Source organism: Acanthopagrus latus, chromosome 7 (assembly GCF_904848185.1).
Source record: "Acanthopagrus latus isolate v.2019 chromosome 7, fAcaLat1.1, whole genome shotgun sequence".
Taxonomy (NCBI): domain Eukaryota; kingdom Metazoa; phylum Chordata; class Actinopteri; order Spariformes; family Sparidae; genus Acanthopagrus; species Acanthopagrus latus.
The window spans coordinates 5432223-5454432 of NC_051045.1; the positions used below are offsets into that span (position 1 = coordinate 5432223).

Sequence of the window (22210 nt, forward strand, 5' to 3'; positions counted from 1 at the left end):
TTTGGTTTTATTCACCCAAACTTCAGTGTGTGTGTGTATGTGTGTGTGTTGGGGGGGCATCTGAGGTCCAAATCAGAAATGGAGTTACAGTAATAATAGCACACTCTGACTGACGGAGAGAGAAAAAAAAGCCTGATGAGATTGTTCTGACCAATTATGAAACATAATTGGTCAAAACAAAGGCAACACAGGGAACATCAGGATGTGGGGAGCGCAACAGATGACTTGACAGAGACTAAAGCACAAGCTAAACTAACGAGGGGATGAGGTGCAGGTGGAGCGAGGCTGAGACACACAGGTGAGGGTGATGAGTGGAGAAACACTTGGAACAGGGCTGGAAGATGGTGAAAAAGAAGAGGTGTGGAGGAACACGGGGAGCAGAGACGGGCTAATGAAGGAGAGGCAGTGCAGGTGTGATGGGAACGCAGACTTTTAAAGAGATTTAAAATTCCTTCACAGACAATACCGTGATGATAGTGTCTAATAATAATTGACTCGACTTGACAATCAGTTTTATAAACGTGTCACAATAGCAGCCAAGTATTTAATTGCCAAATGCTAAAAACGTCCGAGCGCACTTACTTCACGTAACATTTTTACAAAACAAAAGCAGTCAAAGTGCAGTGAGCCATCCAAAACGGTCCAAACTGTTACAATGGCCCCTTGTTATAAAGTCTATTATAATCAGTCGGTGAAAAGCCACTCCTGCTGCAAGGTGAACAATGACATCAGCTCTGAAGTGGCCCTGATGCTCATTAAGTCAGAGGAAACAACAGGCTCGGGGTGGTGAAAACAGCTGCCGCCCACCAGCAGCAACACGAGCAACACACCGCTCCATACTTCATTTCTTTAGCTCCCTCCAACAGCGCTGGTGTCAGAGTTTACATAATGCCTCCATCTCGCTGCAGTCGGTGCCTGACAGGGGGAGTAATTGGGAGATATTCATAGAAAAATCTTCATTTTAAAGGAAATAAATGATCTCATTGATTTGTACAGTAAAATGTGAATATTGGAAACTGTAAAGCTGCTGCATCAGCCGTTTTTTTTTTCTTCTTTTTTTTGGCGCCGTAGTGCTGCAGAGTGATGTTTTATTATAGTAATAATAACACGCTCACATTAAACCTCACAGATTTCATAAATCTACTTCCTCTGAATTATTCCACGGGAGTTATTTAGTTTTTTTCTTTTTTCTTTTTGTTCTTTTCTGTGCAGAGTTCCCCTAAACATGTCTCACATATCTGCTTCATTCTGTACAGTAATTTCCTGTGTTTCCCAGAATTACATACAGCAACTGCCAGTGGGCGTGAACTTGTTGCCTTTAATCAAAGGTGGGTGTTCGTGCGTGGGTGCAGGCAAGGTAGTCGACCAGTTTCTGAGCAGTGTGCCGTGTGTATTATGATGGCCTCACCCTTCACATGAAACATACAGTACACTATTGTTAGATTGCATTGTTGATGGGAAAATGGTTCTCTACGGTTGTTCAATAATGGATTCCTCTTGTTTTGAGCAAAAGACTGAATCCAGACAGAAACTCTTTTAAACCAGGCTGTGTGCCTCTACAGATGAAGGTTTTCATAACTGAGATATCTAAAAAAATGCAAAACATTTATTTTATACACATTCATGGACTCCAGAGAATGAAGCCTACAGACTTTGGCAACCCTCAGACTTTTTATAAAACATCACTAACAGATTTAAATTGACATTAATCTTGTGAAATATCTCAACATCTACTTGATGGATTCGGTGATCCCCTGACTTTTTCAGCACCAGGATAAGATTGACATTTGTGCAATTGTAAGAAATGTTTTGACAGCTACATTCCCATCAGCTTTGTGTAGTTGTATCTGTCTCTCTTGGTAAAGAAACGTGGATTAATTTAAAGCCCAGTGTGTTGGATTTAGTGGCATCTAGTGGTTTGGTTGCAGATTGCAACCAACTGTGGACACTGGCTGCTACAAACACAAGAAATGTGAGAGTTTGGTTTGACCTTTTTGGGCTCCCGTAGAAACATGGTGGTGCAACATGGCGGACTCTGCTCCAAGGTAAGAAGACGCAAGTGTTAGCTTCAGGCTTCAGGTGATTACCAGGAAATATGCCAAGAGATCGTCTTAAACTCTACAAAGACCTTCAAAGTTGAGACTAAGAAGTCAACTGCGTGCATGCTAACATGCTAAACTACAGTGGTGACTGCAGACAGTATGACCTGCTACACATCAGCATGGTAACATTGTGTTGTTTGTTTATGACTCAACAGTTTGTTTCTAGACATCACAGAAGCAGTTTCATATTAATGGTGTGCAGAGTTGTTTTTTTCCCCCCACTTCTCCTGTTACCGTCTAATTTGCTGCTGTACAGAGAGTGTTTTTGGGTATCCAGCATGAAGTGCTGACTGTAAGTCAAATTACACCAAACTCTGTCATCATGGATTCTCATATTTCATAAGCACTCAGCTGCAGGGACGTCTCAGAGGAGAATAAAAGTGGCATCGTTGGTTTCATCTCAGAAATTAAACAATTTACCAGCTATTCTCTTGCTACATGCAGGCCAACAGTCTCTCTTTCTCTCTCCCTCTGTTGCCTCACCCTAACTTTCACCAAAAAAGCTGTTTCACACATGACATCACAATTTTTTGTCCCCAGTTTCACAAGACATCCACAGTTAATTAGTCTTTAGTCTAAAAGTAACACATAGCACAAGAAATCACTCTGCGCAGAGGTTACATTCCCAGCCTGAATTATCACTCCAGTCTGCTCCTGCATACTTTTGGTATTTCCTGTTTTATGTGTCATATTTCACTTTCTACTTCCTGCCTTTTGTCTGTTTTCTCAACCTTTATGCTCAGCAGCTCTTTTGTATTATAATTGTGTTTTCTCCTCACTTCTCATCTGTCCCCCGGCTGGTCATATGTTCTGTTTGTGTCTACCTGTGCTGCTTCCCACGTTCCTCATGTTTGTTTAGTTTCACACTCCTTGATTTCTGTTTTGTTGCCTGACCTTAGAATATTTTGTATTTTGTATTTTTGTATTCGGACTTTCAGCTTCACTAAAACTCACTTCTGTTTTCAGTTTGCCTGCCTTCGTATCTGCATCTGGGTCCTTACAAGTTTGCAACAGCAACGGTCTTGGATGTTTATAATCACCCATCATCAGGTAAATAAAACAGCCGTTCTTTGTTTTTAGTTATTATTATTAATAAGCCATGAAATGTCAGCATGCTAACAGGATGACTATGATGGTGAGCAGGATAAACACTACCCCTTAAATGCCATCACGTTAGCATGCTGACATTATCATTTAGCTTGAATGAAAGAGTGTCACTGACCATAAAGATATCCATCTGCCGAGTTGAGAACAGACACTGAGGGCCTCCTGTTCCTCCGTCTCACTTATACATTGAGTCCAAGACCTCATTAACATCCAGCAGAGACTGTGTCTGATAGCACCGATCTGAGTCCAAATGGTGTGAATAACCTTGTACATGAATAGATAGCACATTTTTAATGACAGTCTGAGTCGCAGTGTGGAGAGAAATCAAATGGCTTGTGATAAATTCCCATGAGAGCCCCTGGTTGGTTGGCCTGGAAAACAAACACTGAAGCAAAATGAATGAACATCATGTAGTTTAGGCTTCACACGAAGAATAATTTAATGACTAAGTAACGACATCTGGTCACTGTTGTGTCAAGATCTTTTATCTCAGGGAGTTTTCTGCTGAACAGCCTCGTTTTTAACCAGTAAAATTGTGGAGATTCGTGTTATTATGCCGAGTTATTCTGAAAGTTACAGAGATGGGGATAAAAATAATATGAAACAACTTGTGGAAGGATTTCTGTCAGAACATGTACAAGAAAAAGGTTAAATTTAAACACCTTGTTCATCAATAAATGTTTGGGTGTAATTACCAACCAGCCACCATGAAGAAGGAACAATGTTATACCAGTAGCATATAGCTGATGATAACTATTATCATAGAAACCCATCAAAGAAACAAAGGACCCTGTTAAATGGCACACAGCAGAGCAGACAGAAGAAGGCCTGCACAGATTGCACAGTGAGCGGAGCTGTTATTTTAGCACAGCTATAATCAAAGCCACAGTGATCAACAAGACCTGCTGAGTTATAAGCTGACATCTCCTTAACACTGGCAGCAGACGTTGACTTCTCACACTTCCAAGTAGACTCACGGACGGCAGAGAGCTGGAACAGAAGGACAATAAGAGAAAAGAAAAAAAAGTGACTCCAGCATATTTACGTGTTTTACTCCCAGTGCGATTCAGATTTTTTTTTTCTTTTTGAATCACTTCCGTGCCTAATCACCAAAACAAAGAGGCTCCAAATAATGCTGAAAACAGGAAGAGAGCGGGGACCAGCTATACTGCATTAATGAACCCTGACTAATTGGATATTCAGTTAATCAAAGCCCTTTGACAGCAACAAGTCGCATTCAGAGTTCAACCTAAAGGGAGTGATTAATCCTCAGCACTGACCTCGCTTTAATTAGAAATCAGATTTAATGTGTGTGTTGTGTATTTGGTGAAAACCGGAAGACAGATTTGGATTTTATATATTACTAAAATCACTTCACATCTTAAAGGACAAACTACAAAATCATGTAGTTGGTAATAACATTTTTTTTTTCAGTTCATATACATGCATCAGATGCCTTTACATATCACATACGCTCTGCAACTCATCCTTCAACTCTGTCACATAGCAACAACATGGTATCCATAGAAACTGAATTAAACTTTACGTGTTATCTTTAGCGGCGAGAATTCTTTATATAGAAATGGATAATTTTGCAAAGCTAATTCCTCATGTTTGCCTCTGCTGCCTCATGTACCCAGTCATGTTCTGTTTTTAGTTATATTCAAAGTCTAAAGGGGATTTTCAGCCGAGGTCCATTACTGACGCACTTGTGCTTTTGTGACAAAGAGAATAAAGTTATTTGTTGACCTTGGAAACAGCAGTTGACTAAGTATTGTCACCACAAGAGTCCTGAGCAGATGTTTGTTATTACCGTACGGCTAAGATCTTTAATCTGAGTCCTTTTTTGGCCACTTGGAAGCAGCGGAGACATTTTGTGAAAACAAAAAAAAATATTGTGATGACCTTTTAAGTTGATCTGGTGGGCCTCTGTGCGAATACTTGCTTCATTTGGGATGTCACAACTTTGAGTTATAACTTTTTTAATCAAAATGAGCTTTCAGTTCCAATCTCTGAATTCAAAGGCAGTAACAGCAATATTGGCACTAATGGCAGTCTTGGCAGCGATGGCAGTATTGGCAGTATTGGCAGTATTAGCAGTAAGTGCAGTACTGGCAGTAATAGCAGCTTCGGAGATACAGATGTTTCAGAGATCTTTTACTGATTTCTTTGAGAAGAGAGTTTACTCTTGGGGACAATCGAAACTGAATTAATGGGATGACAATGCTTAATTTGGGGTGTCACATGTTTGAGTTACAACTGATAATGAATCAAAATACGCTTTCAACTACAATTTCTGAATTCAACAGCAGTATGGAAGTATTGGCAGTAACAGCAGTGACTACACACACGTATTATCACCTCATAAATATTATACTTTTAATTCTAATCCTTTAAACTTCTGGTCTTTGTTGGCTCTAACCTGAAGATTTTAAGTTCATTTTTCAGGGAGAAATTCACAAGAATTAAGTAGATTGACATGAATTTGCACTCTGTACCTGACACTCGCTGCTTGCAGTCATTGCTTCACACTGACACATAAAATCTCCAGAGCCTGAATTAATGAAGTTCCCTTAACCCCGTGGTCTTCAGCGCTCATCCTGGAAAATTGGTAGACAGATTTTTTTTTTTTTTCTCTTCTATCCAACAGCTCCATAATTATAACTAACCTCCATCCATGGGTGTAAAATGCTCTGTGATTACATGATGACAATGAAGGTCAGCAGGGCTCTGAATCCTGGAAACCACTGCTCAAATCCAGTCACAAATTGAGATTGCGTGCCGTAGATAATGCAAATGAGGAGTTATATTTGCATAATGAGATCAAAATAAAGTCTCGTGATTCAATATGAATCAATCTCATTCTGAAAACACCTCCGTTCAGACACCATGGAGCTCAGTGTGCTGCTGGCGACTGATGAGGGCCGAGAATGTCAAGTGCACTTTGTGCTGTTTTTTTGTCCTTGCGTCTTTGAACAGCTGGGTCTTCAAAAGAAACTTCTAAGGTGGCTCTTTTTATAAATAGGCCCTCATTGCCTCTCTGGTCACTGACCTGTGCACCAGAGTCACCTTTCACACCATTTTCAAGAGGATGTACAGTACGCATTTCTCATTTTCACAACTCCCCCAGACATCGGATGAGTCCTGCTGCTCCCCGTGAAGCCAAAGGCCATCAGCTGCTCATCGTTAGGAGGATGAGAGCCTTAAAAGCTCGCTGCACAGTTGGAATCCACACTTTCTTGTGCAGAGCAGTTTCTTCTGAAGAAATCAATTTTTCTTTTTGTCCTGGGGAACAGTGGATGAAAGCAAGCTAGAGGCAGCTCTGGCACAGAATGGCGGATTAAGATCTGAGATTTCACAAGTTAACATTCTTATCCGAGAAAGTAGAAAAGCATGAAAAAGTATTTTCATACCATAGTTACGAGATGACTTTAATTTTTTAAAAAAAGGACTGGATTTACTGTAAGAATCAGAGAACTAGAGAACACATAAGCATAATGTTATATAACTTTAAAACACGATTAATGTTAGACAGTCGTTCGGGCTCAGAGCAGGAGACTGTGAACAGAAAAGAAAAAATTATAGAGAGTAAAGCGCTCAGTTTCAGAGCAAACATGACAACCAGCCACAGTCACAGGTAATTGGTAAGCTTACACAAAAACTAAAAGTTGAGTGAATGTATCCCTGGTGTCAGAAACCATGATTATTCTCCGAGCAGTCGCTAAATGTTACAGTATAATGGCGTCTAGGAACATTATGGATTTCACCGCTCAGATTTCTTTTCCACTTTTTTTTTTTGTCCTTCCGTCGACTGTGTTTGTTTCTGTGCTTGATCCATATAAAAATATTTAAAAGAGAATTCTGACATCAGATGAAATAGTAAAGCAGTGTAGCTGAAACTACAAAAGGCATCTCTTGTGCTGAGAAATGGAGTTATGTACTACATCAGGTGACACCTTGAGGAGAACGAATGCGTAGGCCTACAATTCTTTCACACTGACATTAGAATTTGGGCCATTTTCTATATAGGAAGCTGTCAAGAGCCCTTTGAGGGAACAGAGAGTAGTTTGTTGGCTCTGTGGCCATTCAGGCCTTCACCTCCTTTTGTGGGAGTAAAACCTTTTCCATAAAAAAGAAATGTCTGCTGACAGCTGTGAGACTGTAAAGGAGGAGGCTTGTGGCGATATTTGCGACTATAATGTAGAGATGAAGAATGTAAATGGAAAAGCTTTTGTCCTTGTTGTCTTGTAAACTTGTTCTTAAGTCTTTTGGTAACATTGTTTCCAGTCCCCATTCAAACACACTCATTTGAGTTAAAAAAAAAAGAAAACAAACAAACTTGCGTGTAGTGTAACATGTAATGAAGCAGGCACACTAACACACGTCTTACATGTTATTTTAACATGTCAAAGCAGGAAAAAAAAACGCAGATGTAATTATTAACCTCACTAAAAATTAATCATCCCATTAGGTGTGTGTGCTTCCGTAATGTTATTAGTTCCACCTGGGCTGTGACAGAGTCAGAATGTCCACATCTATCTATTATTAAAGATTTCCTCATCATAAACTAATCACACAGAAAAGAACCTTAAAGAACTAAATCAAGTTCGGCTTGCCTGTTGAAGTTATGATTTTGTAGTTACAGTGTTCCCGCTGAGGAAATGAAATTTACAACATTAATAATGTCTGGTCCCAGGATTTTGTTATGGCGCATGCTGACTCACTGGAGAGGCTTCCTGGGCCATTTAAAAAAGGAACATTTGTATAGTTCCTCCTGCTCTTTTCTTACTCTGATATGTCAAAATGTCTGCTGGGAAAATCTACCGCCGCACAGATTCTGTGGTGTTTTGCATTCAGAGCGTCCTGAGCCGAGGGACTTGAAAAGCTTTGCAACGGTTTTTCCAGCTGTTCAACTGAGCGAAAAAGAAAAAATGGAGATTATTATCATTATCTCTGACCGAGCCCAGTAATTCTGGAAGGCAACATTTCCTCATGTTACATGTCAGGTGAATTAGCTTTGGGATAAACAGCAGACGCAGATCTGAAAATCTCAGTCTGTGTATAAGCCCGCTAATGGTATCCTGTGCTTTAACAGCAATTTAAGTGCTAAGATTAGCCTGCTAAGGGAATCAGGAGCAGAGCCGTGCAGGTCAAACTGAACATACAGTCTCTGGAGAGGAAGCAGGGAGGAAAGGAGCTGTTTGTCCATAGCAACAGCAACAAGTAATAACACGGCGATGAACGAAGGAATCATTATTCTGCGGCAGACAGAAACCGTGTGCTAGGCTAAGACCTCGTGCTATTTTTGGCGTGGTGTGAACTCCTGACATGTGATACTGAAGCGGCAGATATGTGGATATGATATAACCGTGCCAACTGTGTTTTCCTGCATTGTTTTATTTGCGAGGCGGCGATATAATAGCGGTCTGTCATCGGCAGATGCGGCTCTTGCGGGATGTTCCATTCGAAGACGTTCTCACGGTGTCATGCCGGCCAAAAGGGTTTTACAGGAATTATGAATGCTGAACAACGTATTTAGATTGTGTTATTATCCTCCTGGCAGCGAGGAGCAGAAACACACTGAAGGGGATTATACTTTAATTACAGTCTCAGCTCATTAAACTCTGAAGCACTAATTATTTCCTAACTTGAGCTTTTGTTCCGTCGTCCCTGCTGAATGTTAAGCACTTTTAAGCAGTTTCTGGAGAGGAAATGTTTTTTTTTTTTCCTTGAGCCTGTCAATACACAGCTTTCTGCTGCAAAATGTGAAAATTTGTTTTAAAAGAGTAAAGTAAAAAAAATGAAAATGTTGATAAAGCACACCCTGACTTTAGGTAGAGGGTGTTGATTTAAGTTATAAAAACTATTGCGAGAATTGGTCGTCAGAGACCATCGTCGCTTGATGACTAAGACGAGAAGAGATGATCAGCGGAAAATAGATCATAAAATATGATTAAAACTAAATGTGGAACTGGAGCTGTAGGCGTACAAGCCTAATTGAATTAGTTTACAGAGAGACAACATTTTGATGAAAAGTTCAGGCACTGATAAAGGATTATCTTCTGTACAACCTGTGATTTCTTCTGTGTAAAGCAGCACTTTGAGAGCTTTCATACGGCATACAGACACAGATATCATCTCAGACGCAAACAAATGTGCATGTAGCCTGGGCCTAGGATTATTAAAGTTGCTGTTTATATGAGGTATATATAGGAACACGTCTGCCTCAGGTGGCAGGTAATGTGCAGGAACAAAATAAAGCTGTCGTCTGCAGCATGAGCAGGTTGGACCCTGCTGTCCTCTCAGAGTGGCAGCATTAACTCTCATCTTTCTTCAGAGAAAACACCCACAAGAAGACCGAGACCTGCGCTGTAATGAACTCGTTTCAGCTTGTCAAGTGCGATGTGACAGCTGAACTACAGAGTGAGAGGTTCTTAATCTGTGAACAGTGTCACGTGGTACTTTAGATGGTAAGTGTAGTAGCTTTTGTAGCTCCTGTAATGAGAAGACAATGTTGATTTTGATCATTTGTTTATTTCTGTTGTTCTGAAACAGTGCAGAGACGTGGACTGGAGGTCTTTTACTCAAGTCGACTCGAGTCACTGTTTTCATGACTTACAACCAGACTAGACAATAAAACATGTGGCGTGAGACTCAAGTTGGACTTGGAAGTTAAAGACTTGTGACTTTGACTTGAGACGTAATGACTCAGTAACTGATCTGTTTTCAGTTTATGCTGTCATTTCAGTTCCAGGCAGGAAGGAAGCAAAGTGACCTCGTTTCCACACCTGTAAGCCTGAAACCACTGGATAGTCTTTAAGGAGATCTCGGAACAAAAAACTAATATTTTTTATGAGAAGCTGGGACCATCTGTTTTTGGTGATCAAACTCAACATTTTGACCAGTCTTTGAGGCATCTCAAGCAGTGTACTGTATGTGGTGACCAAAATAAGAGCATTTATTCTGCTGATTGTGTTTGATCACAAGTGTAGTTTAGCTTGAAGTCTGGCATGATAGATTTGTGAGATCAGATGGTCATGTGAGCTCACAGATCATCATCATACCTTGTTTTTTCTCTTTATACTATTGATACAGTAAGACTGACTTGACTTGACTTGACAAGCTCAAAAAATGGCCACTGACTTGTTTGAGACTCAGACTGGTTGACTTGAGTCCCAGTGTCTGGTTCAAATCCTAAAAAAACAAGTCAACACAAAGATAATGTTTTTCCCTCTTCACCAGATATAAACCTTCTACTTGTGATTTTCCTGCCGCTCTCTGCAGCTCGCCTCCTTTTACTTCTTGAATTTTCTGTCTTGTGACTGAGATGCCCCAATGCCTCCATTGATTTGCTTTTGGAGACTCCATCAAAGAGCCTCAGAAAAAAAAGGAAGAAACAAGCAAAACTCCCTCTTTGCACCTTCAGAGGCCAGGCCACCTGGCCGACGAAACGCTCCAGCGTCGGTGAGAGGAGACGAGAGGTGTGCTTAGTCATCCCGCCAAACTCAAAAGGCAGGGGCACGGCTTCAAAACTGTGGGAGTTGAGGGTATTCTTCGAATTTGTTTGGTAAAAAAATCCATCTCCAGATATCCTCTTTCATGGTCAGCGTGCAAGGAAATGACGCCTCTTGAGATTTCAAACTCAGCGGCTCGGTGCGTCATCGCGCAGCGGACAAACAATGACACAGTCATCAAAGAACAGGACCCACATCAGCCTCATTCACAGCACAAGAACCACACATGTTCTGGTCTGGTGACGGTTGGAGAGGTCTCAGTGGTGTGTACACATGTTCACAGATGCCTGTAGCTGATGTGGTGGTTGGGTGTGAAATTAATCTCCGTGAGATGTACGTCATGACTTTTTTGGCAGAATTAAACATACAGTTTGACTCCATGCATGAAACGAACTGTTAATTCAGTTGCTTATAGTGCAGAGAAGAGGTTAGAACTTGCCTATATGTATGAATGTGTACTGGTCAGATCATTCGTTCTCTGGAAGTCCTGCAATGGTTTGGTTTAACAATCTATGTGACTCCTGACCTCCTACCACATACTGTCAAGTCAAGTCCAATTTATTATCCCACGGGGGGGAAATTAATTTGCAGCCAGGTATTAAGAAACACACAACCAACAACACAACACACAAGATGATAAATAGCAATGGAGACAGCATTACAACACAGATGGACAAGGATGAGAACATGAAATAAAATCAATGTAAAGGCCAAGATAATCAGTATTTCAAAAGTCCAGTGTGCAAAAGAAGCAGAAAGTGCAAGTGATGACGTTCTACTGAGTAATTTCAGGAGCAGCTGCGTCTCAAGAGGTGAAGCAGGTCGCCGGATGTAGTACGAGGCTCTGGATGGTTAGTAGACCAGGAGAGTACAATATAATTACAGACAATTTACTCGTAGTGATTGACCCAGAGACTCACTTCACTCCGCTCCCCCTCCCAACCCTCGGCTCTACGAACAGGATCACTCCAAGAAAACTCACGCAGTGCACATCATGGAATCAAAATCCCACAGCTGTGCTCGAAATATGATTTTAGCTGTGAATGTTTGAGGCTTATTGAGCATCACAGATTTGGGCTGGAATTTTTCCCAAACATCTAAGAAACCCCAGGGACGTTTGTATCAGTAAGATCAAATTTGAAATGACTCAAACCGAAACCGAATGCGTGGAGAGATTACGGCTGATTCGTGCCCTCGTTCCACAATTTAATGGATGGAGATATTCTCTACTTTCTACTCTATGTTTTTATTAAAAGAAAAAAAGGAAAATACATGGAGCCACTGGCGGGTCTGTCAGAGCTGATAAATGTCCAGAATAAACGGCAAAACAACTGGATTTTCTATGTTGATAACTGGATTTTTACGAGAGGCTTTTTAAATCACGTGTAAATAACAGCTGTGGTCTTTATTGATGTGTACCTGGAGGTGTGTGTGTGTGTGCGTGTGTGTGCGTGTGTGTGGGTGTGTGTGTGTGTGTGTGTGTGTCAGTTGGGGAAGGGTTGTCTTTCTTTTTTTTTTTTTTAAACATGACCGATCTTGATACTACGCGCAGCTTAACTACTGATCAACCTGATTTAAAAAGGCTGCACTTGAATCCGATGAATGGTGGAATTTCTACCATCAACCTCTTCATCAGCCTCTTCATCCAGCGGGATTTGGCTGCTTTGAAGCCCTTTTTCGTGCCCGCTCTGTGCTCACCAGTGTCTTTTTAATGGTGCTTAATAAGCCATTACTTCAAGAGGGAAGAACGAGCTCGTATTTATAGATACTATCCAAACTGGTTCACACCACAGATGGACCACTACACCTGCCAAAAAACGGGTTCGAAATAGATCCCAGGGCCTCTTCTGAGCGATGGGATTTTTAGAGCATCCTGATGGACGAATTAACTTTTCATCACATCAAGGGTAGAAATTTGTCATCACACAAATAATGTGTTATGATATCTGGGTATTGGTGAAGAAGGAAATGTTTAATTTCTGTTCAGCAGGCGGCCAGAAAGACGACTCCAAATGAATGCTAATGTGCTAATGGACAGCTGTCAGCTCACCGGTTGATTCATGAAGATGGGGAACTTAAAGGAGACATATTATGTTCATGAGTTTATGTCGGGTTACTACTAGAACAGGTTTACACGCTTTAATGCTCAGAAATGATCTACTTGGTCTCTGTAGCTGTCATCACTGTCCGCTTGTTGTTGTAGCAGCAAGCTACTAACAGTCGTTACTTTCAAATTAAAAGCCCCCTGCTAAGAACCCAGTTCTAAACTCCAATGGAGTGCAATGTAAAGCTCTTATTTTGAAGACAAATTTGTTGTCACAAACTTTGTTTGTTCACTGCCCAACTTTGCGCTTCGCGTCACGTCACATGTTTACGCCCACCCCAGTGGCGGCCAAGTGGCGGCTTTTGGAAAAGGAGGAATATTACACCTCTGTTTACATTGCAGCAAATGTGCCACCTTGTCTATCTAAAAGGGGCTTCTGATGTCACAAAGTCTCAGAATTGAAAGGCGGGACAACTGACGAGGCGTTTCAGGAGCAGTGTTTTCTGTGGGAGAGAGCAGCTCCCATTTGGAAGGGCTTTTGGCATTTTAACGCTGAAGCGATACACCACACACTGGATGGAGGAAAGGCAAAATAAGCTCGATATATCTCCTTTAACATGTCATGATACGTGTCATCACACAAATCATCCAGATATTCAAATGTTTTTTGTTTTTGTTTTTTTTTTCAAAATTGTGTCATGAACCAAAGAATTGAATGCATCTTGTGCTCAATAACCTTCTGTTAGCAGTAGACGTATTCAGTGTTCCTCACATGTGATTAGCATGAACTGTGTGTTGTTTGAACCGACACTGTTGCCTGACAGCTGTCAGAAATAGGCTGAGGTCACACACACCTCCCACACGTTTCCTCACTGTCATACATTGTGTTCTAACTCTTCGCCCTGTGGTAGCACGTCTCCCTGCACCATATACTCATTCCCCTCTTGTTTGATTCCTGCACATACTGAGGCTATCTTTACCATCAGCCGACTCTCAAAAGAAAACATAATATTGACACGGTTTGCGCTTGCGATGCCAAATCAGCTCCGTTGTGTTTTGAGTTGGGATTAGGACTGATCTCAGTCAAACAGTGACAGCTGTGCCTCCTCAGCACCTGAACCTCCTGTGGGGTTGGCTTTTTACAGACGGCGACAATCATCCATCGGTTCCTGAGCGATTTTCTGGACATTTGCATCCATCTGTCACAGAAATGATATTGTTTGAAATACATAACATTTGAAGTACCTGTGAAAAGGCACATTTACTCGAGTTCTGACAATAGTTCATACACAAATATTTACTTGTCTTCACATATCTGACATGTTTAATTAATCTTACAGATTAAGAGCAGGTACATGTTTTAAGATCATAAAATAAAATGCATTGTGTAGATTAAAGGTTTCCAATCTTTTTGGTTTATATTATAGGATAAATTCACCCAAAAATTAAAAAATGTTGTCTTTGTCTACCCGCCCACACCAGCAAAACAGTGTTGTGCTTTCTCCTAAACAACTGAAGGACAGAAGTAGAAGTTAAGAAATAATAAATAACTGAAAAAAAGAATCATCAGAATTCATTCATCCCATCTAAAGTGTCTTTTTAAATCAACTGGGATCTTTTGGCATCTGGAGACTTGGACAACAGTGAGGAGCTGTACGCTTTTGAGCTTTTCTTTTCATTTATGGTGTTTTTTAGGATTTAAAACAAGTCCTGATTTCCTGTGGCTGTGAAGGAGCCTGCTGCAACCCTGTATTTCTGTAAAGCTCTTGAAATGTTTTGTGGAAAACAAAACTTTCCAGCGTCATTAGAGTGAGAAGATGATGAAAAACTCGACATTTTTGGATGAATTTATCCTCTAAAGATGTCAGCGAGTTGTTAGAAGAGGCCGTCTCCTCCCAGGTTCTCACCATGAGAGCAGGTCATAGAAAGGTTTCAAAATCAATACAAAGAGGTCCAACAGAGCTGCGATTTGTTTTTTTTTTCTTGACCCCATCCGTCATCACGACCCAACAGATTATTCTTGTGACCCTCTGGAGAAGGCATAATGTGACGAGCCACTGCACTGACACTGGCGAAACTGGCTGTGATATGATATTATGTACAGTACATCTATAATATAGGTAGTATTTATATACTTACTTACTTGTAATAGAGTATTTAAACAATATTGTATTGCTACTTTTACTCAAGTTAGCATCCAAACACTTTTAGATATAAAAGCATCTGTTATTCTGCTCTGTGTGATGACTGCTGCAGGTTGCACGTTAACTCTTGCTGTGGTATCGACCTTTGTGCTGCTGCTGGCGGAGTAACATACTTTTCCAGCAGGTCAGCTAATGAGAAAATTAGATGATCAATCTCATTTTCCCTCCTACACTCATTTACTTTCTTAATTCAACAGAGCGTGGATAGGGGCATGCTCAACGTCATTATGAGACCCACAAGCAGCGATTCCTAGAATATGTCGCCATTTATTCAAAGCTTTAGTAAAAAAAAAAAACAAAAAAAAAAACCCACCGGGACAGTTAGAGTTGTTAATGTCAAGACAACTGTAAATGACTTTTTCTTAATAAAAGTCATCAGAACCACTGCACGAGCAGCGTCAACGGCACGTAACCAGGAGCTGATGATTGCAAAGAAAAGGCATTACAGCTACTCTGATGACAACGGGAGGAAACAGCAGCTGTTGAATGCAATCAGTGTGTGTGAATGGAGGAGGTTGAATGTCTGTTTGCATGGAAATAAAGAACTTTATTCAAAGAATGCCTCCCACACCATATTCTCTTCATTCTCTCTTTGTGGTTTGAAGTGGTAGAGGCAAACAGTGGCTGCCTCGGCGGCTTTTATTCCCCTCGAATGTCTCATGAGAAGTCGAACTGTCGCATCGTTTAAATGTTAAAAATCTCAGCGGGTGAGACGCAGACAGTTGAACACATTTAACTGATTTGTGAATTACGAGCAGGCTACGGTAAAAAGAAAGGCAAACTTAATAAAATGTGTTTTCTAATGAAGATATTTCAGGTGTAGGTGTACTCCAGATCGGTAACAATAAAATCTAACTCCAAAGAAATCTCATCATCTTTATGGTTTGGGATTGTTTCAACACAAGTCAGTTGGTTCATTTTACTGCACTACATTCCTCTGCAGCAGCTGTTTTCCCCCACCAAGATTCATCCCCATTGGATGAATTATGGACGTATGACATTCGTGGGAAACAAACTAAAGATGGCCAAGAATGTACAGCACTGATAATTCCCTGCTGCCGGGAATCGTGTTAGATATTAAGTGGAAATACAGCTGATCAAAGGGAAATGCAACCAGAGTCATGGAGTCTTTGAGTTGTACATATTTTGGAAAATACACTTGTTCTCTTCCTTGATGAGATTTTGATGAGAAGATCGATCCCCCTCTCATGTGGCGTTGTGAACATGAAGCTGAAGCTTGTTAGCTTAGCATCAAAGCTGTAAACATGTGGAAACCGCGAGCCCGACTCTATCTGTGGTTTAGAGAATGCTCACAGAGTTATGTAAGGATTTATGTGCAGGACTAAATCACTTTTCGTCACCTTTAGGGAGCGAGCGTTTCTGTTTCTGCCAATTTTTAATTACGCTAAACCAACAGTTTGCTGGCAGACGCTGCATATTTACAGCACGGATGTGAGACTGGGCTCGATTTTCTCATTTGCTGTAATTATCCACATGAAAGATGGTAGGCACCGCTGAGTTGACCAGGGATATGTGTCTACATATTGCATAAGGAAAACATCAGATTCTTTACTTCCACACTCAGCAGAAATAAATCTACATTGTTCCGAGTGTTTGTGTATTAAGAATCTAATATCGTGAGAATGTTTCGTGGAAGACAACAGTTTATTCTCCATTTAACAAGTAGAGAAGCATCATTAGATATCATTTACATTTGCATATGTATATATTTTAGCAGATAAAAACAGCCTTTGGAAATGGTATTATGTGGAGGATGAAAGAGCCTTTTAGGGGACAGCTGAACGTTTGCCCTCTTTAAACAGTAAGAAGCCGTGGAAAGGTAGCAATTTACAGCCGAGAGAGCTGGCAGAGGAAAGGAAATCAATCCTCAGAACACAATGGGTTAAAACTGTATCAGTAATTAGCAATCAGCCGTCAGCAGGTGAACACCTGTAGGTGCCATCACTGCTGGTCTGACTCGGTGAGAGACATCCAGCTGCTGCCTCTTAAAATTATATTTTGTTTTTGGTTTTGTCTGTTTTTTAATGACTTTCTGTCCCCTCCTACCTGAGCTGTAGGAGGGAACACAGCATTCTCGAATCCTAATATTCTCTGATTAATAATTATTCATTACAAATAAAGCAAAAGTGGTGCTGATGTGAGTTCTGAATATATTTAGTCCTCCTTGTTTATGCCACGAAGTCTAACTGAGGCTCAGTAAACTGCATAAATTGACCCACTCGAGTGTCGAACCGAAATCAGCATACTAAAGAGTCATAAACGACGGCGAGCTATTTTTAACCTCAAAGTTAAATAAATAAATAAATAAATAAAAGCACAATCCTGCCACCAAAAGCTGCAACATGAAAAGTGAGCACATTCTTCGTCTCGGTGGTGGTATGACTCTATGAATCACAACGTTGCCCCGTCAGTCTGTCGGGTCACCGTTTTGGATTTTTTTTTGGATTGCTCCAAAATATCTCAACAGTTGCTGGATGGGTTGACATGAAAAGGAAGAGGCAGTATTTATAACTTTTACTCGACCCTGAGACCACCAGCACCGCCTGGACCCAGTTTACTCAGGGGAATGACTGTGGTGGCTTTATTTTTTCACTCTTTTGTAATGTTTCCTTGAATCATTTTGAGTTATCAGGAAAGGGTTTTGTATGTTTTCTATGTCAGGGGAGCATCCAAAGAATAATATTAATAAGGTCACAGAGGGAGGTCAACTTTGCATTTGTTGATTAAATTATTTAAGATACATCCATTAACATATGTACGTCGCATTTAAGAAAAAATGCTTCCAGTTGAATGTTAAGAACAGCAATAAAAAGGTGATAATAGGATGGTCAGCATCAGGTGAACACTGTCCATCAGCTTTGACTGTATTTGAGCACTGAGCATCGATGACGTAAACACAGAGTCCACCTCTCCTCTCCTCGTCCCGCCGGAGTCCTGCACTCTGCCCGTCAAGTGCGACTGCTTCATCCTTGACACTGCGGCGGAGACGGCGCTTGATAAAGACATGGACGTTGGAGTTGCTTTGCCAGACTGACTCCTGTTTCGTCCGTTTCATTTTCCCGGACGTTAGCCAGGAGCAGAGTTAATTTGAAACTGGATTAGCGTTTCCTCTCCTCCCTCGGGTGGTCCGGCTCAAGTTGACTGGTGGAAGAGATGACGTGGGCAGCGTTCGTGTCAACAGATTAAAGATAAAAAGCTTGAAGAAGCTTCTCAGCCACTGCATGTGCACTTTTTCTTTATTTTGGGGATACCAGGCAAATGTTAGCATGCTAACAGGCTTAAACTTTTCTGCCCAAATGCTAAATTATGATGGTGAACTTGATAAACATCACACTTGCAAAACATTAGCATGTTAGCATCATCAGTGGGGGCATGTTAGCGTGCTGTCATTAGCATTTATTAGCATTTAGCACAGGAAAACCCCATCTTTCTCATTCTTTTTCATTAATCTTCACAGTACTTTTGTCTTTCTTAGGAAGGATGTCTGGAATTTACACTTGATATCACTACACATAATCACATCACACAGTATTGGCCTGCTATGCTCGGGCTGGCTGTGTAAGCTCAGTCAAAACCAAAACTGACAAGCAGCCGGCTGGATACAAAAATGCATTCAGATAATAATCATTTAATTTTGTTGTGGCAAAGACGTCATGTCCCTCAACATAAAATCATTAATTCATCAGTCATCTAGCAATTTAAATCTCGTGTAGTGGGATCATTATGATGTTTTACGCCACGCTGATTTGTTTTTCATTGTTTGGTCTGTGGTCGTTATCTCCGGTCACCCGCCTAGAAAGCTGCTCCGCTCTGCACAAAACCCTAATAGCTCGCAGGAATTACACGCTTGCTCTTCTGACCAACGGATCTCTTTATGAAACCTCATCCGTCGACAGTAAAAATAATAATCATGTTTTTTAAAACGCTTTAGTGGTTCACATTTCTTTTTTTTTTTTTTTCTCACTTCACCATTATGGGTCATAACAGCAGTGAAGTGAAAATAATGCAGTGAGAGTGACTTGCCATGTGTGTTTACTTGTGCAGTTTCCTTTCAGGCCAGGACAGGTAGATCAATAAAGGAATAATAGGCCAGAACACAGGCGACACAGTGGACGTGCCACACATACTGAGACGCATTTGTACATCTCAGTATGTGATCTGATCCTTATCAAACTTGTTTCATATTATTTCCTCTTTTAAAATTGTGTTTCTTCAATCACATCCTCCTTCTGAATGAAATCACTGTTTGAGGTTCACTTTCTGTTCTTGGATAAAAAAAAAACTAAAAAAAAACCAATGAAATGATCTAAAGACATCATTTCAACAGCCATTGGGCACAAATGATTATTACAGGCATAAAAAAAAGAACAGTGGTGATAAACAGTCATGCCTTCCTCCTTATCATCATACCACATGATAGCAATTTCCCACCACTCGGCTAAATTTGGACACCCTGGTGAGCCTCGGCCGTCCTCCCTCCCCTCAGCCAGGGTAACCCACAGGGCAAATATAGACCTTTGTGTGAATCTACAATCAAAAGATAGTGATTATTCTCATTTAAAGGAGGTGGTGGTGGTGGGAGTGGGTGTGTGGGGGGGGGCATGGCTCTCTAGATGGTGGTTGCCATGGATTTCTCTCAAAAGCTTTTGGTATAATGGCACACCCACTTCTGATGTCAGCGCTTGAGGATTGGGGGGGGTGGAGGAAGGAGTTGAAGGAAAGGGAGAAGAGACGAGGGCAAAGGGAAAGGAGGGAGGGAATAAGGGAGGGAGGGGATGGAGGGGAGGGGAGGGGAGGCAGCCTGTTGCTCATGATCATCGAATAACCTCCTCATACTCCACGAGCTCAGCGCCTGTGCATGGACGGAGCAGAGTCAGGCGAGGCAGCAGCAGCAGCAGCAGAAGCTGAAAACATATTTCACATTTGTCCTTCATGTGCATTCTTATGAACGAGCCTTGAGCAAACTGACAGCTGCTGGGGAGCTGATCCAGGAGCACAGTGAGTATTTTCATTCCTACATTACAGGATTTATTCAGTCGTAAAGGTCCATCGAACAGTAAGACACACTTTCTTAGTTGTAAGTCGCACTTCTGAGAGTTCCTCCTCACACACCGCCGAGCATTTTGTTTTCACAGAGAGGAAGTTGGGCCGAAATTTTGTTTTTTTTTGCAGCAGATTTCTCCGGGTTACTGTTTCGGAGCATCGTTTGGATCATGCGATTGCTCATCGAGTGTTGCCGGAGAGCTCAGCCTGTTGTTTTGTTTGCACATCATTGTCTGATCTTTGTAAATATGCAGCACAACTCCTCTTGTAAAGACCAATTAAAAAGAAGCTGACAGTCTTTATTCTTCACAGTAAGACTGATTTAAAGCGGTATGAGTTCAGTTTGGATGTTTCTACCCTTTCACAAAAGGTCTCTAACAGATGACAGTGATTTGTATAATGCATGCAGTAAATGCATACACAATGATTTTAAGGCTGCAGCTATGTTACAGCATCGGTCAACATTTACTTATATCACATCAGAGAACAGGTTCAGGACATTTTGCTCTGCAGGTAGGGATGTGTGTGCGGCATACAGCCGCTTTTTAAAATCGAATTTTGAGACGAGAACCGATGTAAGAGAAACTTTTTTAACCTGAGAGCCACTTCAGGTCCTCAAACCGCTGTTACATTTCAGTCAATCCACGAGAGATGTTTCCGCCGCAGCACATGGTCTCACTCTGAAGATGATGTTAGATGATGTCCCCTAATTCGATTATGACTCTTTGACGCGAATGCCCCTCTCTCTCTTTCCGACTTTGGATCACTAATACAGCGTATGAAATAGATCATCCTCTCTCCCTCCTCCAGGTAATTTGGACTATAATGAGATGAACTAATGGCTTTTTTTCTCCCCCTCTTCCAACAGCTAATAGTGGCTGTCTTGATTATTCTCCCCCCGCAAAGAAAAGGGTCGGCAAACTAATTAAAATCTGCTATTCCCAGGTGCCTTTACGTGTGAGGTATCTGACATACATATAGGAAAGTGTCATTAGGAGTAGGTCGAAGGGTCACAGTCCCACCACCAACACTATTTCCCGGAGCACCTGTGGGTACACACAGAGCTCTTCAGGCAGGGTTGACACTCTAGATCGAATGATGTGCTTGGAAATTGTAAGCAGGGTGAAGTTCATCTCTCTCTTTCAGCAATCACAGCTGACATCTGAGGCTTTGACTCTGCTCCATGTTTTAATGAGACTGTAGATCTTGCTTCCTTTATATACTGTCTGAACTGAGCGGAGGATGTTTCCAATCCCCGCTGCACAAAAAAGATCTTCAAATGCACCTCACAAGTTCTAATTGTCACTCGCACCTTGTTCATAAGACGTGGCTCTGACAGGGAAAGCTGTCCGTCAAGAGATTCATCTTATTCCCTTCATGCGAGCTCACTCCACGTCCATCAGACCAGCCGAAGAAAAGCCCACCACGGCTGTTTGTCTCAGCCATTTGTTCCATCTCATCAGCTAAAGTACTCTTACACTCACACTGTAATCGTGTTGAGAGTGGAGTCTCTGTTTTCTCCATCTTTGATCAATCATTGCTCTTACTTCCTGTCACCTCAGAGCTCCTCAGGGACCTGCTCCGGGTCCTGGTGCGAAGATCCTTCGAAACACCCTGTCTAGAGTGACAGACAGTCAGGTCCTCAGCGGTGCGGGGTCAGGCCTGCCATGCCTCCCTGCACACATGCCCACTGGCGCAAATTTCATTAGCTACCTCTGAAAAAGAAAATCGTTGTCATAGCCGAGAGCGTTTTTTGTGTGAACAACTGCAGGAAAAAAGGGCATGAAAAGATGAAAAGTGAGTTTCGGTTAATGCACATAGACGATGCAGATAAGTTAATGTTATGCAATGTTTATATAATCAAGTGGTGAGTGTACAATTATCTCTTCAGACTAGAAAAATGAACAAGTTAAAGGGATGGGAAAGAAACATACGCTTTACAGTGAATGTGACAGGTGTAAAGTTGAGGGGACGGTGAGATGTTTCGAGTGCTGACTAAATATTGCATGTCACAGTTTGCTAAGAGGATGAGGAGCGCTGAGGCATAATGGGGAGCAGTGATGCAGAAACGTGGGGATTTGGTGGGTCTGCTCAGACCCCCGCCTGGGGGATAGAGAGCTTTAAGAGCACAGACAGACAGACAGACTGATGGTGACGGGCTGGGCAATCAGCTGT

The 22210-nt window shown here is 41.5% G+C and overlaps 1 protein-coding gene across 3 annotated transcripts in view; it reads left to right on the plus strand.

Annotated features, from left to right (window-relative positions):
* The first annotated feature begins 1946 nt into the window (after positions 1 to 1946).
* kcng1 (potassium voltage-gated channel, subfamily G, member 1) overlaps positions 1947 to 22210 on the plus strand; it is a 31923-nt gene continuing 11659 nt past the window's right edge. The window contains exons 1-2 of one of the 3 annotated variants that reach the window (XM_037102676.1): positions 1947 to 2045; positions 3069 to 3152. The gene's annotated coding sequence lies outside the window, so the exon portion shown is untranslated. The other 2 variants (XM_037102677.1, XM_037102675.1) reach the window with 2 other exon arrangements.